This window comes from Somniosus microcephalus, chromosome 4 (genome assembly GCF_052327205.1).
Source record: "Somniosus microcephalus isolate GS21.2 chromosome 4, FLI_Smic_1.0, whole genome shotgun sequence".
NCBI classification, from domain to species: domain Eukaryota; kingdom Metazoa; phylum Chordata; class Chondrichthyes; order Squaliformes; family Somniosidae; genus Somniosus; species Somniosus microcephalus.
The window spans coordinates 39,147,671-39,163,183 of record NC_140990.1 but is presented as its reverse complement, the minus strand read 5'-3'; the positions used below and the strand labels follow the sequence as shown (position 1 = coordinate 39,163,183).

The following is a 15,513-nucleotide window of genomic DNA, read 5'->3' as shown; positions in this document are numbered from 1 at the left end:
AAATCACGAGTTAGGAACATAGGACAGGAGGAGGCCATTCAGCCCCTCGAGCCTGTTCCGCCATTCAATGAGATTATGGCTGATCTGTGACCTAACTCCATACACCTGCCTTTGGCCCATATCCCTTAATACCTTTGGTTAACAAAAACCTATCAATCTCAGATTTAAAATTAACAATTGATCTCGCATCAATGACCGTTTGTGGAAGAGAGTTCCAAACTTCTACCACCCTTTGTGTGTAGAAGTGTTTCCTAATTTCACTCCTGAAAGGTCTGGCTCTAATTTTTAGACTATGCCCCCAGTCCTAGAATCCCGAACCAGCGGAAATAGTTTCTCTCTATCTACCCTATCTGTTCCCCTTAATATCCTGAAAACTTCGATCAGTTCACACCTTAACCTTCTAAATTCTAGGTAATAAAACCCTAATTTATGTAATCTCTCCCCGTAACTTAACCCTTGAAGTCCGGGTATCATTCTGGTAAACCTACGCTGCACTCCCTCCAAGGCCAATATATCCTTCCTAAGGTTTGGTGCCCAGAACTGCTCACAGTACTCCAGGTGTGGTCTAACCAGGGTTTTATATAGCTGCAGGTTTTTGGCCTCAGCTGGAGTCTTGTTTACAGTTCTGGGCACCACACTTTAGGAAGGATGTCAAGGCCTTGGAGAGGGTGCAGAGGAGGATTGACCAGGATGGTACCAGGGATGAGGGACTTCAGTTATGTGGAGAAATTGGAGAAGCTGGGATTGTTCCGCTTGGAGCAGAAAAGGTTAAGAGGAGACCTAATAGAGGTGTTCAAAATGATGAGGGTGAAGTGGATTTTTAGTGAAGGGTAACACAGGTGCCCTTCAGGACTTAAGGGGTTAACAGTGCAGCTGGCACGCAGGATGACAGCGGAGACAGAAGCACCAGCCACGAATTAGGGAAGTAAAAGCACGTGGGGAGCAACAGAGAAGATCGTAAAGATTATGTGACAAATCAGCAATTGTGCATGCGGGCTTCAAGCCAATTAAAACAATGTAATGAATTGTGCATGTGGACTTTAAGCCAATTAGAACAATGTCATGAGCTGTGTACGAGGTAACCACGGCTTTTGTACACTTAAATAATAGGAATTGAAGTCAATCGAGGAGACAGCCAGGAATGAGCTAAAGGAGCTCTAGCTGTACTCCCTGATCAGCCTTTAGTTACCTCCACGGACTGTTTGTATTGTACTGTTGAATAGTTTTGTACTTTAAATAAACTGCTTGGCTCTTTACCATTTACAGACTAGTGTGCGGACTTAATGATTTAATTTTGCCACAACATTTGGCGTCGTCGGCAGGATACGTCGGAACGTGGACGAACAATGGCCAAGAGGACACAAGGGGGTGAGTAGATTTGGGACACCACCCAGGAAAAGTTACATGATCCAGGCGGTCACCCGTCTGTCTGCGGAACGAGTATCCGAATCGTGACGAATCTGTAAAGCGGTAAAAGGACAGACGCGTTTGGACGTGTAGTGAGTATAATCTTGATATATTACGTGTAAACATTAGACAAAGTATTGGAAGGGACATTGTCATTGTGATAAAAGCCGGTCAGACTGAAAGATAAATGCACGAGTGTTGACATCAAGTCTTTTACTATGTATATTATTGTGTAAATACATTTTGGGATAGGATTTAAGTCGCATGGAGAGGCTGAACGGACATAAACTCAAGTAGAAGTTGTATGTAAAGCCGGGGAAGGTCAGACCACAAAATGGCGTCGGGGAAAGAATTAGACTGGGGTGAAGAAGGAACCCTTACTAGATTCTATTCAGACGACCGGAAGGGCTTAATCGACAAAATGTTAAGAGACGGATGGGATCCAAGTCAGGACCCCGTCATTCTAAAGACTTGGTGGCAAAAAGAGAAAACTAAACGTACCCAAAAGGCCGGTGTAATAATAGTACGACAGCTTTCACAGTGTAACCTTAAACTGAAACCAAAAATAGAGGAATTAAAAGCAGCCAGAGCAGAAATAAAAAAAACTGAGAGAAATTCAGGAGAGTCAGAGTGAAAGGGGACTCTTTGGCCCCCGATCATGTACACCTACCGCTCCACCACCTCCTCCGTATAATAAAACAGAGGAAGGAGAAGATGATGATGATAGTGAGGAGGGAGAAGGCCTCGCCGTTGCACCTTTGATGGTGACACAAGGAGCACAGGCAGCAAATAAATGGACAGTTTTGATCACCAGGGTTGGGGGATCTGCCACAAGAACGCATTTAAGTGAAGTAATATTATTGGAGGTGGCAGGGATTCTAACCCCTGCACAATTTTATGTTTGTCCCAATAAGGAGGGTACAATATTAGGAATCGACATTCTCGAACAATTGGGAGCGTTAATCGATCCACAGGGCTTGGTGGAGGGGACAAACCAAAGATAAAGAGGGAAAAGGGGGAATGGTAATCTTAGCTTGTTACCAGAAACAATGTAAGGAATTGAAACAGAAGGGAGAGATAAAGAAGGAAAAAGATCTAATTTGCAGGCTAACCAATTTGAAAACTCAGCAAAGGAGGGGGAAAAAAAGGGATTTGGAAAGCCAGGAAAAGCTGCTGAGTCACCGATTTAAAAAGAAAAAAAGATAAACTTAAAGCTTTACCAACATGGAAGTTATTATCATCTGTGCCGAGACAAATAAAACACAAGATTTGCTGAGTGAAAGGAACCGTAAAAATATGCTGGAATTTGAGTTTGTATGAGAATGTGTGTTAAAGTGTGAAACTTTTCCTGACTATGAATGTTTAAGAAGTTACAGTATTACTTTTGTCTGAAAGTCTGTCTTTAAAAGAAAGATTCTGTCATGTTTGTTTTAGCTCCACTCGCTTCTCTGTGTTAAAAAAGCATTTAACCCTTTTGTCTTGTCTTGGATTTTGGAAGTTTTAAGAATTTGCGAATAAGATTGTGCCCCCAGAATTGAAAAAAAATCTTTGAACTAATTTAAGTTAAGCTGGTGTGTAAAAACTGAGAAGAGCAACAGAAAGTTTGTTTAACAAAGGATTAAGTTTCAGTCTAAGATTTAACCTTGGAGTCACAGTTGCTATGGTGAAATCTTCCAAAGCAGTTTGATTTGATTTGTTTAAATGTGAAAAACTAATTTTTCTCCAGTTATATTCAATGTTTTTACAGTAGTTTGGAAAGATATCTGAAGAAAGGACAATAAGAAATATGACGTAATTTACTGTTTTCTGCAAGAATGTGCTATTTTGTTTTGTTTTATCTGTTCACTGTTTCACAAAAGATAAGCTTCAGCCTTGAAGTTACAGTTGCCGGTGTGCCTGGAAGAAAATTGTTTTTTTGTTAATGTGGCTTCTTGCTTTGTTTTCCAAGTTAGTTTAAAAGAAATTGATCTGGATTAAATTGGAGCTATGAGGTTAATTAACCTACTAAAACCAGACTTTCACTGTGGCCACGGTGGACAGCTTTAAGTTCCTCGGAGTCCACATCACGGAAGACCTCTCCTGGTCCCTCAATACCTCCTCTCTAGTGAAGAAGGCCCAGCAGCGCCTATATTTCCTAAGGAGGCTGAAGGGATGTAACCTGTCACCCCTGATCCTCTCTAACTTTTACCGCTGCACAATAGAGAGCATCCTGACAAACTGTATCACAGTATGGTATGGCAGCTGTAGCTACTATGACCGGAAAGCCCTGCAGCAGGTAGTCAAAACTGCCCAACGCATTACCGGCACCCGGCTACCGACCATAGAGCACATATACCAGAAACGCTGTTTACGGAGGTCACGGTCCATCATCAAAGACCCTACCACCCCAGCCACAGTCTGTTCACCCTCCTGCCATCTGGGAGACGCTACAGATGCATTCGCACCCGTACGACCAGATTTAGGAACAGCTTCTTTCCCAGGGCTGTCATCCTACTGAACTCCACAAATAAACTCTAAAGCCTGCACATCGGCCAATGCACTTTATTATGGTTATGTTTATGCTAATGTATTACAAGCCAAATGTATGTTGAATGTTTAAATGTCTTAATCTAAATGTACACTCTCGGGAGCCGCAAGTCTACATTTCGTTGTACTGCACTTGTGCACTAACAATGACAATAAAAGTTGATTTGATTTGATTTGATTAGATTTGATTTTGATTTGAAATGAATCTAACACACCCCATTCGGGGGCCTATATTGAATTAACAGAATGAAGGAACTATGCGGAAGACTTGTGATCCTAATACTTTGCGGAGCAACCCCCATGAAAAGAAAACCAGAAGCGACGCATCTCAACAGGGGGCGAGTAAAGTTCAAACCCAGCATGTCCGTGGAAGGACACTACCGAGTCCAAACATCTGAATATACTGGGATGACATCCTCTCCCCGATACATGGCCAACGGGGTCAGGAGGAGAAGACAGACGTGGGGAAATGGATAATCTGTACGGGCGGACATTCTTAGAGACACAGTCAGAAAGCTGCTGCAGGGGCAGGCAGACGCAGTCAAAGGAGCTGTGCGGGAAGGTGATGGGGCAGCAGAGAGCTTAGCCAAAGGGATTATAGTCCTGGAGGGCCATGCTGTCACCATTAATCGCCTAATCAATCAAGAATTTGATTCTGAAAGAACGGAGGTCCAAAGGGATCTCTGCCATGCTTACGGGGGATGGATGGTTGGACAGGTCATAGAGAACCTCGACCAAATACACCGAGGCGAAGTCCCAGATTGGATAAACGGTACCCACCTGTTCCGCCTAGCACAACACCCAGGGTCGCTAGACGCGTGCACCTTGAAGGGAATGACTCGGGTCTTTCACGTGACTGGTGCGTGCACAGACTCACATTCAGCCCTGGTGAGAATGGCCCTAATGATTCCAGTGATGGCAAGGGGAGAATCGGGACCATATCCCCAGGTTGAGGCAGAGAACTTGGGACTCATCCCGGGTGAGGACTACATGTGGTACTACCCTATGGATCAGTATGGGATCAAACGGAATGGAAGCATGAGAGGGGTCTCATAAACAGGGTGCTGCAGGGTAGGAAGCCTAACTATATGTCCACAGCCAGTAGGCTGGGGAAGTGAGGATGGGTGCGGATTCAACCAAACAATCGGTTGTGCCCTTGAAATAAGCCCATCAGAGTGCGAACGCACACACTCAGCCTACCGCGGAAAGGGGGAATACTGCGTAGTCACAAATCAGTGAAGATATGGCTATGATGGTCTGGAATGTAACATTACTAATCCTAATTTCTGTTTTACCCTGAGGCTACCGGTCACGATCGGACAAGCGCGAATGACATACATATATGTGCGGCAAACCACTATCCTGAATGTAACAGATGATTTGAAATAGGATTTGTACCAGTATGAGAGTGAATTGGCTGCACCAATACCCCACCTGCCTAAGAATAAGAGATACCACGTTCTCAAGAAGGAGCTGCGCCAGCTGGGCAAGGACATTGAGACAGACCTTCGCTACATTCCGTGGTATATGAAGGCCTGGAATTGGGGACTAAATGTTAATATCCACCTGTGGATACGTATCATATCACACATATTGGTGGCAGCACAATTAGTCTTAGTTCTTGGTTATGCTTTCATTTTTTGCTCATCCTGCAGAAGACGCCGCGCCCAGCAGATAGTAAAGGTACTTGAGGAAAGGAAGAATCTGATGAGTAGTGGAATTTAACCACTGACATCACGCACCTATTCCTCCCTAACCCATCGGCTGATCACCGAACAGGGGGCGGGACGAATTGGCATAACTTAGTTTAGTGTGGTCTCATGAGCTGGGGTAGCCAAGGACCAAAGGAGGGTTTGAAGTGGATTTTTAGTGAAGGGTAACATAGGTGCCATTCAGGACTTAAGGGGTTAACGGTGCAGCTTGCACACAGGATGACAGCGGAGACAGAAGCACCAGCCATGAACTAGGGAAGTAAAACCACGTGGGGAACAACTGATGAGATCATAAAGATCATGTGACAGTCAGCAATTGTGCATGCGGGCTTCAAGCCAATTAGAGCAATGTAACGAATTGTGCATGTGGGCTTTAAGCCAATTAAAACAATGTAACAAATTGTGCATGTGGGCTTCAAGCCAATCAGAACAATGTAACGAATTGTGCATGTGGGCATTAAGCCAATCAGAACAATGTAACGAATTGTGCATGCGGACTTTAAGCCAATTAGAACAATGTAACGAATTGTGCATGCGGGCTTTAAGCCAATTAGAACAATGTCATGAGCTGTGCACGAGGTATCCATGGCTTTTGTACACTTAAATAATAGAAATTGAAGTCAATCGAGGAGACAGCCAGGAACGAGCTAAAGGAGCTCTAGCTGTACTCCCTGATCAGCCTTTAGTTACCTCCGCGGACTGTTTGTATTGTACTGTTGAATAGTTTTGTCTTTTAAATAAACTGCTTGGCTCTTTACCATTTACAGACTAGTGTGCGGACTTAATTATTTAATTTCGCAACAGAGGGGTTTTGATCGAGCAAGTAGGGAGAAACTGTTCACTCTGGCAAGTGGGTCGGTAACCAAAGGTCACAGATTTAAAATAGTTGCTAAAAGAACTAGAGGGAAATGAGGAGAATTGTTTTCACACAGAGGGTTAAGATCTGGAACGCACCATCTGAAAGGATGCTGGAATCAGGTTCCACAGGGACTTTCAAACAGTAATTGGACATGTCCTTGAAGAGGACTAGTTTGCAGAGTTCTGGTGATAAAGCTGGGGTTTGGGACTAAATTGGACAGCTCTTTCAAAGAGCTGGCACAGACACGATGGGCCGAATCACCTCCTTCTGTGCTGTTAGATTCTATGATCAGTGTGAAGACGCTGGGGCCTCTTAAGGTTCTTCAAGCTTTTAAAGCTCTTCCGACAGTCAGAATATTTAAAGGGTCTCTCGTCAGTGTGAACAAGCTGGTGTGACAGCAGGTGGGATGACTGAGTGAATCCCTTCCCACACGGGGCAGGTGAACGACCTCTCCCCAGTGTGAACTCGCTAGTGTCTCTTCAGCTCCCCGGAGCTTTTAAATCTCTTCCCACAGTCAGAACATTTAAAGGGTCTCTCATCAGTGTGAGCTCGCTGGTGTCCCTTCAGTTCCCCAGGGGGTTTTAAAGCTCTTCCCACAGTCAGAACATTGAAATGGTCTCTCATTAGCGTGAACAAGCTGGTGTCCCTTCAGATCCCTGGCGCTTTTAAAGCTCTTCCCACAGTTAGGACACTGAAATGGTCTCTCATCAGTGTGAACAAGCTGGTGTCCCTTCAGTTCCCTGGCACTTTTAAAGCTCTTCCCACAGTCAGAACACTGAAATGGTCTCTCATCAGTGTGAACAAGCTGGTGTCCCTTCAGCTCCCTGGGGCTTTTAAAGCTCTTCCCACAGTCAGAACACTGAAATGGTCTCTCGTCAGTGTGAACTTGCTGATGTGCAAGCAGGTTAGAGAGCTGAGCGAATCCCTTCCCACACACGCAGCAGGTGAACGGCCTCTCCCCAGTGTGTAGGTTTTGGTGTATCTTCAGCTCCCCGGAGCTTTTAAAGCTCTTCCCACAGTCAGAACCTTAAACTGGTCTCTCCCCAGTGTGAACTCGCTGGTGTCCCTTCAGATGCCTGGGGCTTTTAAAGCTCTTCCCACAGTCAGAACATTTAAAGGGTCTCTCCCCAGAGTGAACTCGCTGGTTTCCCTTCAGATCCTGGGGGCTTTTAAAGCTCTTCCCACAGTCAGGACACTGAAATGGTCTCTCATCAGTGTGAACTCGCTGGTGTCCCTTCAGTTCCCCGGGGCTTTTAAAGCTCTTCCCACAGTCAGAACATTGAAATGGTCCCTCATCAGTGTGAGCTCGCTGGTGTTGCTTCAGTTTCCCGGGGCTTTTAAAGATCTTCCCACACTCAGAACATTGAAATGGTCTCTCATCAGTGTGAACTCACTGATGTGCCAGCAGGTTAGAGGGCTGAGCAAATCCCTTCCCACACACGGAGCAGGTGAACGGTCTCTCCCCAGTGTGTAGGTTTTGGTGTCTCTTCAGCTCCCCGGAGCTTTTAAAGCTCTTCCCACAGTCAGAACATTGAAATGGTCTCTCATCAGATGAACTCGCTGGTGTTCCTTCAGCTCCCCGGGGCTTTTAAAGCTCTTCCCACAGTCAGAACACTGAAATGGCCTCTCCCCAGTGTGAACTCGCTGGTGTGTTTGCAGGTGGGATGAACAAACAAATCCCTTTCCACACACGGAGCAGGTGAACGGACTGTCACTGGTGTGACTGCGCCGTTGAACTTCCAATGCAGACAGGGAACTGAATCCCTTCCCGCCATCCCCACCTTTACCCGGTTTCTCCCCGGTGTGACGGTGCACGTGTCTCAGCAGGTCAGGCGATCGGCTGAATCCGCGTCGACACACTGAACACGTGTGCGGTTTGTCATCGCTGTTTTCTCCTTCCATGTGCAAAGGCCGATGATATTCAGGTCCTGATGAATCGAGCGACTCTGGCAGATCTTGACGTGACGTTTGGTCTGAGCTTCCCGCCTGTACCTGTTCAGTTCTATAACCCTGTAAATTGAGTTCAGAAAAGGATCAGAGGCAAACATTTGTTTAATTTTCTCCTTTCCGACCCCAGGGGCAGTGAAGCTGATTTACAGGTCCCAGCTGCTGCACAGGTTGGTTGAAAGGATCAGCAGTAATGGCAGCTGTAATACCCACAAGCCCCCGCGCTCCAGAAAGCGCTCTGTTGACTCTGAGTCCCACGCATGTGCTCATGGCCTCCGCGCTCTCCCTCCTGCTCCACAATCGCACGTCCCGATCGGTCCACAACGCGCATGCTCAGCGCACAAAACCCCGCGGTTGGAACATCGGTCGCGCATGCGGAGCCACAACATCTGGTACGCGTGTGCGGCTCAGGTGGGGGCGAGTCGGTGTTTCGCCTCAGTCGCAGGGAGGTGCGCATGCTCAGGACGACCCAACATTCTTCCAGTCAGCAATCACTCCCTCGTTTCTTTAATAAAAATAGAAACTGCTGGAAAAACTCAGCAGGTCAGGCAGCATCTGTGGAGAGAGAAACAGAGTTAAGGTTTCAGGTCGATGACCCTTCGTCATAAACATAGAAGATAGGAGCAGGAGTAGGCCATTCAATGTGATCATGGCTGATCAAACAAAATCAGTACCATGTCCCTGATTCCGCTCCATATCCCTTGATCCCTTTAGCCTGAAGAAATATATCTAACTCCTTCTTGAATATATTTAATGAATTGGCCTCTACTGCCTTCTGTGGTAGAGAATTCCACAGGTTCACCACTCTTTGGGTGAAGAAATTGCTCCTCATCTCTGTCCTAAATGGCTTACCCCTTATCCTTCAACTGTGACCCCTGGTTCTGCACTCCCCGGCCATTGGGAACATCCTTCCTGCATCTAGTCTGTCTAGTCCTGTCAGAATTTTATAAGTTTCAATGAGATCCCCTCTCATTCTTCTAAACTCCAGCGAGTATAAGCCCAATCGACCCAATCTCTCCTTATACGTCATTCCTGCCATCCCAGGTATCAGGCTGGTGAATCTTCGCTGCACTCTCTCCATGGCAAGAACATCCTTCCTCAGATAAGGCGACCAAAACTGCACACAATACTCAAGGGGCTAGATTTTCAGTATAGACAGTTTTGGGGCGCTAACCTTAGCGCCCGCCCGAAGTTAGCGCCCGCCCCAAAGTAGCGCCCCGTTGCCAAAAATTCAGTGGCTTCGCCCGAAGAGGTTGGTGGAGCGCTAAAAGAGGCGTTCCACGACTATCTTTAGGCGCTAAGCCGGCGGTGCAGAGCGCAACGCCCGAGCTCGGGCGCAGCGCACGGCAGACACTCTGGTGCCAGTGAGCTCTTAAAGGGGAAGGGTGTATGTCTTCTTTTCAAAAGCAGAGTCTGGGGGGGAAACGAGGAGGAGGAGGAGGAGGAGGTGGTGGTGGTGCCCGGAAACATAAATACACCGTTCACAACAACACACTGGATCCTTCCACACAATACATGCAGACTGCCGTTTATAGTGCATGAGGAGTGCCCTTTAATTTGCGCTCCCCAGGGTCTGTTGCGTTCCATTTTACAAACGCTCTGGACGCCAGCCGCACAATGGGGCGGTCCGACTGAAGTTTGGATTCGGGGCGGCCAAAGGGCGTTGCACGAGGATGTGATGTCATTTTCTGCGCGCGCATCCGGGCGGCCGCTAAACTTTGCGCCGGCGCTAACGGGCAACTTAATTTGGGGCGGGGCGCAAACTGCGCTGCGCCCGGGCGCTACACGCATAGCGCCCGAAAATCACTTCTCTTAAGGCGCTAACTGCTGGCGCAAGCAACTGAAAATCTAGCCCAAGATGTTGTCTCACCAAGGCCCTGTACAACTGCAGAAAGATATCCTTGTTCCTGTACACGAACCCTCTCGCTCCGAAGGCCAACATACCATTTGCCTTCTTAACCGCCTGCTGCACCTGCATGCTTACCTTCAGCGAGTGGTGCACAAGGACACCCAGGTCTCGTTGCACTTCCCCTTCTCCCAATCTATTGCCATTCAGATAATAATCTGCCTTCCTGTTTTTGACACCAAAGTGGATAACCTCGCATTTATCCACATTATATTGCATCTGCCATGTTTCTGCCCAATCACCCAACCTGTCCAAATCATACTGGAGTTTCTCAGCATCCTCCTCACAGCACACACGCCCACCCAGCTTTGTGTCATCTACAAACCTGGAGATATTACATTTAGTTCCCTCGTCTAGATCATTAATATATATTGTGAATAGCTGGGGTCCTAGGACCGATCCCTGCGGTACCCCACTAGTCACTGCCTGCCACTCGGAAAAAGACCCGTTTATTCCAACTCTTCGCTTTCTGTCTGCCAACCAGTTCTCTATCCAAGTCAATACCTTGCCCCCAATCCCATGTGCCTTAACTTTACATGCTAATCTCTTATGCGGGACCTTATCGAAAGCCTTCTGAAAATCCAAATACACCACATCCACTGGTTCTCCCTTATCTATTTTACCAGTTACATCCTCAAAAAATTCCAGTAGATTAGTCAAGCATGATTTACCTTTTGTAAATCCATGTTGGCTTTGTCCGATCCTGTCACTGTTTTCCAAGTGCTCTGCTATTACATCTTTTATAATGGACTCTAGCATTTTCCCCACTATCGATATCAGGCTTACCAGTCTATAATTCCCCGTTTTCTCTCTACCACCTTTTTTGACTAGCGGGGTAACATTAGCTACCCTCGAATCCATGGGTACTGTTCCAGAGTCTATCGAATTTTGGAAGATGACCAGCAATGCATCTACTATTTCTAGGGCCACTTCCTTAAGTACCCTGTATGTAGATTATCAGGCCCTGGGGATTTATCGGCCTTCAATCCCATCAATTTCCCTAACACCATTTCCCTACAAATACTGATTTCATTCAGTTCCTCCCTCTCATTAGACCCTATGTTCCCCGACCTCTCTGGGAGGTTATTTGTGTCCCCCTTTGTGAAGGCAGAACCAAAGTATGTATTTAATTGGTCAGCCATTTCTTTGTTCCCCATTATAAATTCCCCTGATTCTGACTGCAAGGGACCTATGCTTGACTTCACCAATCTTTTTCTCTTCACATATCTATAAAAGCTTTTACAGTCAGTTTTTATGTTCCCTGAAAGCTTACTCTCATACTCTATTTTCCCCCTCTTAATTAATCCCTTTATTCTCCTTTGCTGAATCTTAAACTGCTCCCAATCCTCAGGTTTACTGCTTTTTCTGGCCAATTTATATGTCCTCTCCTTGGATCTTATGCTATCCCTAATTTCCCTTGTTAGCCACAGTTGAGTCACCTTCTTTGTTTTATTTTTATGCCAAACAGGGATGTACAAATTCTGTAGTTCATCCATGCGATCTTTGAATGCTTGCCATTGCCTATCCACCGTCAACGCTTTGAGTGACATTCCCCAATCAATCCTACCCAACTCGCGCCTCATACCATCGTAGTTTCATTTATTTAAATTCAGGACCCTAGTCACTGAGTCAACTACTTCATTCTCCATCTTAATGAAGAATTCTATCATATTATGATCACTCTGACTCGTCAGAACTGCTTGTTCTTTAGTGTCAGCCAGTGGCTCAGTTGGTAGCACTCTTGCCTCTGAGTCAGAAAGTTGTGGGTTCAAGTCCCACTCCAGAGACTTTGAGCACAAAAATCTAGGCTGACACTCCAGTGCAGTGCTAAGGGAGTGCTGCACTGTCGGAGGTGCCGATTTTTGGAGTAGACGTTAAACCGAGGCCCCGTCTGCTCTCTCAGGTGGACATCAAAGATCCTATGGCACTATTTCAAAGAGGAAAACCAAAGAGAGGGCATGAAAAAATATTGGCAAGGAAGACAAGTGGAGCCTATTAGGGACTATAAAGGTAACCTGTGTGTGGAAGCGGAAGACATGAATATGAAGAAGACATGAAGAAGAAAAGCAAAGAGTTGGAATAAACGGGTCGTTTTCTGAGTGGCAGGCAGTGACTAGTGGGGTACCGCAAGGATCGGTCCTAGGACCCCAGCTGTTCACAATATATATTAATGATCTGAACGAGGGAATTGGATGTAATATCTCCAAATTTGCAGACGACACAAAGCTGGGTGGGAGGGTATGCTGTGAGGAGGATGTCATGAAACTCCAGTACGATTTTAACAGCTTGGGTGATTGGGCAGAAACATGGCAAATGCACTATAATGTGGATAAATGTGAGGTTATCCACTTTGGTGGCAAAAACAGGAAGGCAGATTATTATTTGAATGGCAATAGATTGGGAGAAGGGGAAGTGCAAAGAGGCCTGGGTGTTCTTGTGCACCAGTTGCTGAAGGTAAGCATGCAGGGGCAGCAGGCGCTTAAGAAGGCAAATGGTATGTTGGCCTTCGTAGCAAGAGGGTTCGAGTACAGGAACAAGGATGTCTTGCTACAGTTGTACAGGGCCTTGGTGAGACCGCACCTTGAGTATTGTGTGCAGTTTTGGTCGCCTTACCTGAGGAAGGACATTCTTGCCATGGAAGGAGTGCAGCGAAGATTCACTAGGCTGATACCTGGGATGGCAGGAATGACGTATGAGGAGAGATTGTGTCGATTGGGCTTATACTCACTGGAGTTTAGAAGATTGAGAGGGGATCTCATCGAAACCTATAAAATTCTGTCAGGCCTGGACAGACTAGATGCAGGAAGGATGTTTCTGATGGCCGGGGAGTCCAGAACCAGGTGTCATAGTCTAAGGATAAGGGGTAAGCCATTTAGGACTGAAATGAGGAGGAATTTCTTCACCCAGAGAGTGGTGAACCTGTGGAATTCTCTGCCACCGAGGGCGGTGGAGGCCAGTTCATTAAATATATTCAAGAAAGAGTTGGATATATTTCTTAAGGCTAAAGGGATCAAGGGATATGGGGAGAAGGCAGGGACAGGGTACTGAATTTGGATGATCAGCCATGATCTCACTGAATGGCGCAGCAGGCTCGAAGGGCCGAATGTCATACTCCTGCTCCTATCTTCTGTTTCAATGGTCCAGAAATTGGTGTCGGGGGCTTCCCGCGGGTGCAAACCCCCGACCTACACTTACATAGCGCGCCGACAGTTGAAGCCTGGCCCTGCGTGGATTTCCTGTCAGTGGCCCGGTTCAGCTCCCGGCGCGCTGTGCTTGCGTGACCCAGTGGCGTAGTTAGTTCGATGAGCCGGCTGGGATCACGTGAGCACTGGGCAGCCAATCGGAGGTTGCAAAAGTTCATTCATGAGTTTGATAGTAAGAACTGTCAAACTCATGAAAACTCTGGGCGCCCAAAACAGTACTTAAACTTCAAAGAAAAGTTTTTAAAAATCCCACTAATTAAATGAACTATTAATAACTGTAAAAAACTAATTTAAACAATTACTCAAATTTTTGAAAAAAATAATTTAAAAAAAAATCAGGTCTAAAAATACACTTACCTTAATGTAAAGTTTTTAAAAATAATAAACCTGTGGAAAAAAAATTCTTACTTTAATTAATAGACCACTTACATTTTAAAGCTAAGTACTTACGTCTGCTTTTTTCTCGCGTAAAAACTGGAGGCCTTATCGCACGGGCAACCCTGTAAAAAAAAAGGAATTTCAGCGCACGCGCAGACTCCTGCGCGCACGCGTTCCACCTCTGAACCCCTTGGTTCAGAGGAAAGGAAATGCCGGTTTTCCGCGCATGCGCTGTGCATGCTGAAAACCGACACTTGCATTGGGCCCACGCTGAGCACACGGTGCTTACTCACGCGTTGGGACCCGAATTACTGGGCCTATGTTTCTATGAATACTTTGCGCCTGTTTTCACAAAAGAGAGGGACGTTGCTGAATTGGCAGTGGAGATAACATAGCCGGACATGGAACCAACAGAGGTCAGAGGTGCAACAACAGCTTGACATATACTTTTCCGATAATAAAGGCGGTACTTTAATGTAACGCGGCATAGGCAACCAATCAGTGAAGATGCAGGTGGGCCAAGGTCCAATCGGGTGGCAGGAATGAATTGTGCATGAGATGACCATGTGTATTGTAAAGTATAAAAATGTAGTGTTTGCTGTACCTATTTGGAAAGGTCTGGCTAAGACAGAGCAGACTGTTTCCCCACCGGTGCAATAAAGACAACTTGACTATCGATCTAAAACCTTGTGTCGAGTGTTGGTTTAAAATACTCCACAACAATTGGCGTCACAAACAGGATTTGAACCTGTGTGGGGATAGACAGTATACATGGACCAGGGTCCCACAGGGGTTCCACAATGGTCCAAATGTATTCCACCGTGTACTGAGTCAAGCCTTAGACAGGTTAGACCTATCAAAGTACCAGAGCGCCCTACTCCAATATGTCGATGACATAATGATTGCATCAGAGGATGCCAAAGGACACATGGGAGCAGTACTAGACACCCTCCAGACACTTAAGAAAGCTGGCTTTAAACTGAACCCCAAAAGAAAGGCAAAGGTTGGACTGTCCAAAGTAAAGTATCTGGGGCACGAAATGAGCCAGGGATATAAGGCACTCCCGCAGGAAGGAAAGGCAGCCATAAAAGACATGCCAAGGCCAGTGACCATCCGGGGAGTGAGGAAAGTGTTGGGACTGTTTAACTACTGCAGGAATTTTATATCAGACTTTGCAGGGAAAGCAGAGCCGATTCAACGGTTAGTTAAAGGGGGAGACCCGCCACTGATAAGATAGAATGGGAATCGGAGCAGGACGAGGCTTATGCAAAATTAAAAGCAGCCCTGACGTCCGCACCCACACTAGGATTGCCAAATATAGTCAAACCATTCCATATATACTATATATATATATATAGACAGGAACTTCTATAACGCTGTAGTCACCCAAGAGTACGGGGGAGATATGAGGCCAATTGCCTATTACTCCACCCAACAAACCCCCATGGCTAACGGAATGGCGAGATGCATGGCGGCCCTCGACTGTGCCACATGGGCGGTGCGGATATGCGAGCCCGTCACTATGTCAGGACAGCTGATATTACACACGCAACACACAGTGTGGACCTGCTAAAC

The 15,513-nt window shown here is 46.3% G+C and overlaps 1 long non-coding RNA gene and 1 pseudogene across 1 annotated transcript; one reads left to right on the top strand and one right to left on the bottom strand.

Annotated features, from left to right (window-relative positions):
* LOC147118673 (uncharacterized) overlaps positions 1-15,513 on the bottom strand; it is a 55,779-nt pseudogene that overhangs the window by 24,791 nt on the left and 15,475 nt on the right.
* On the top strand, positions 649-6,413 carry LOC147118674 (uncharacterized). The gene is made up of 2 exons (XR_015077940.1): positions 649-1,499; positions 4,179-6,413. It is a non-coding gene; the product is annotated as an uncharacterized LOC147118674 (long non-coding RNA).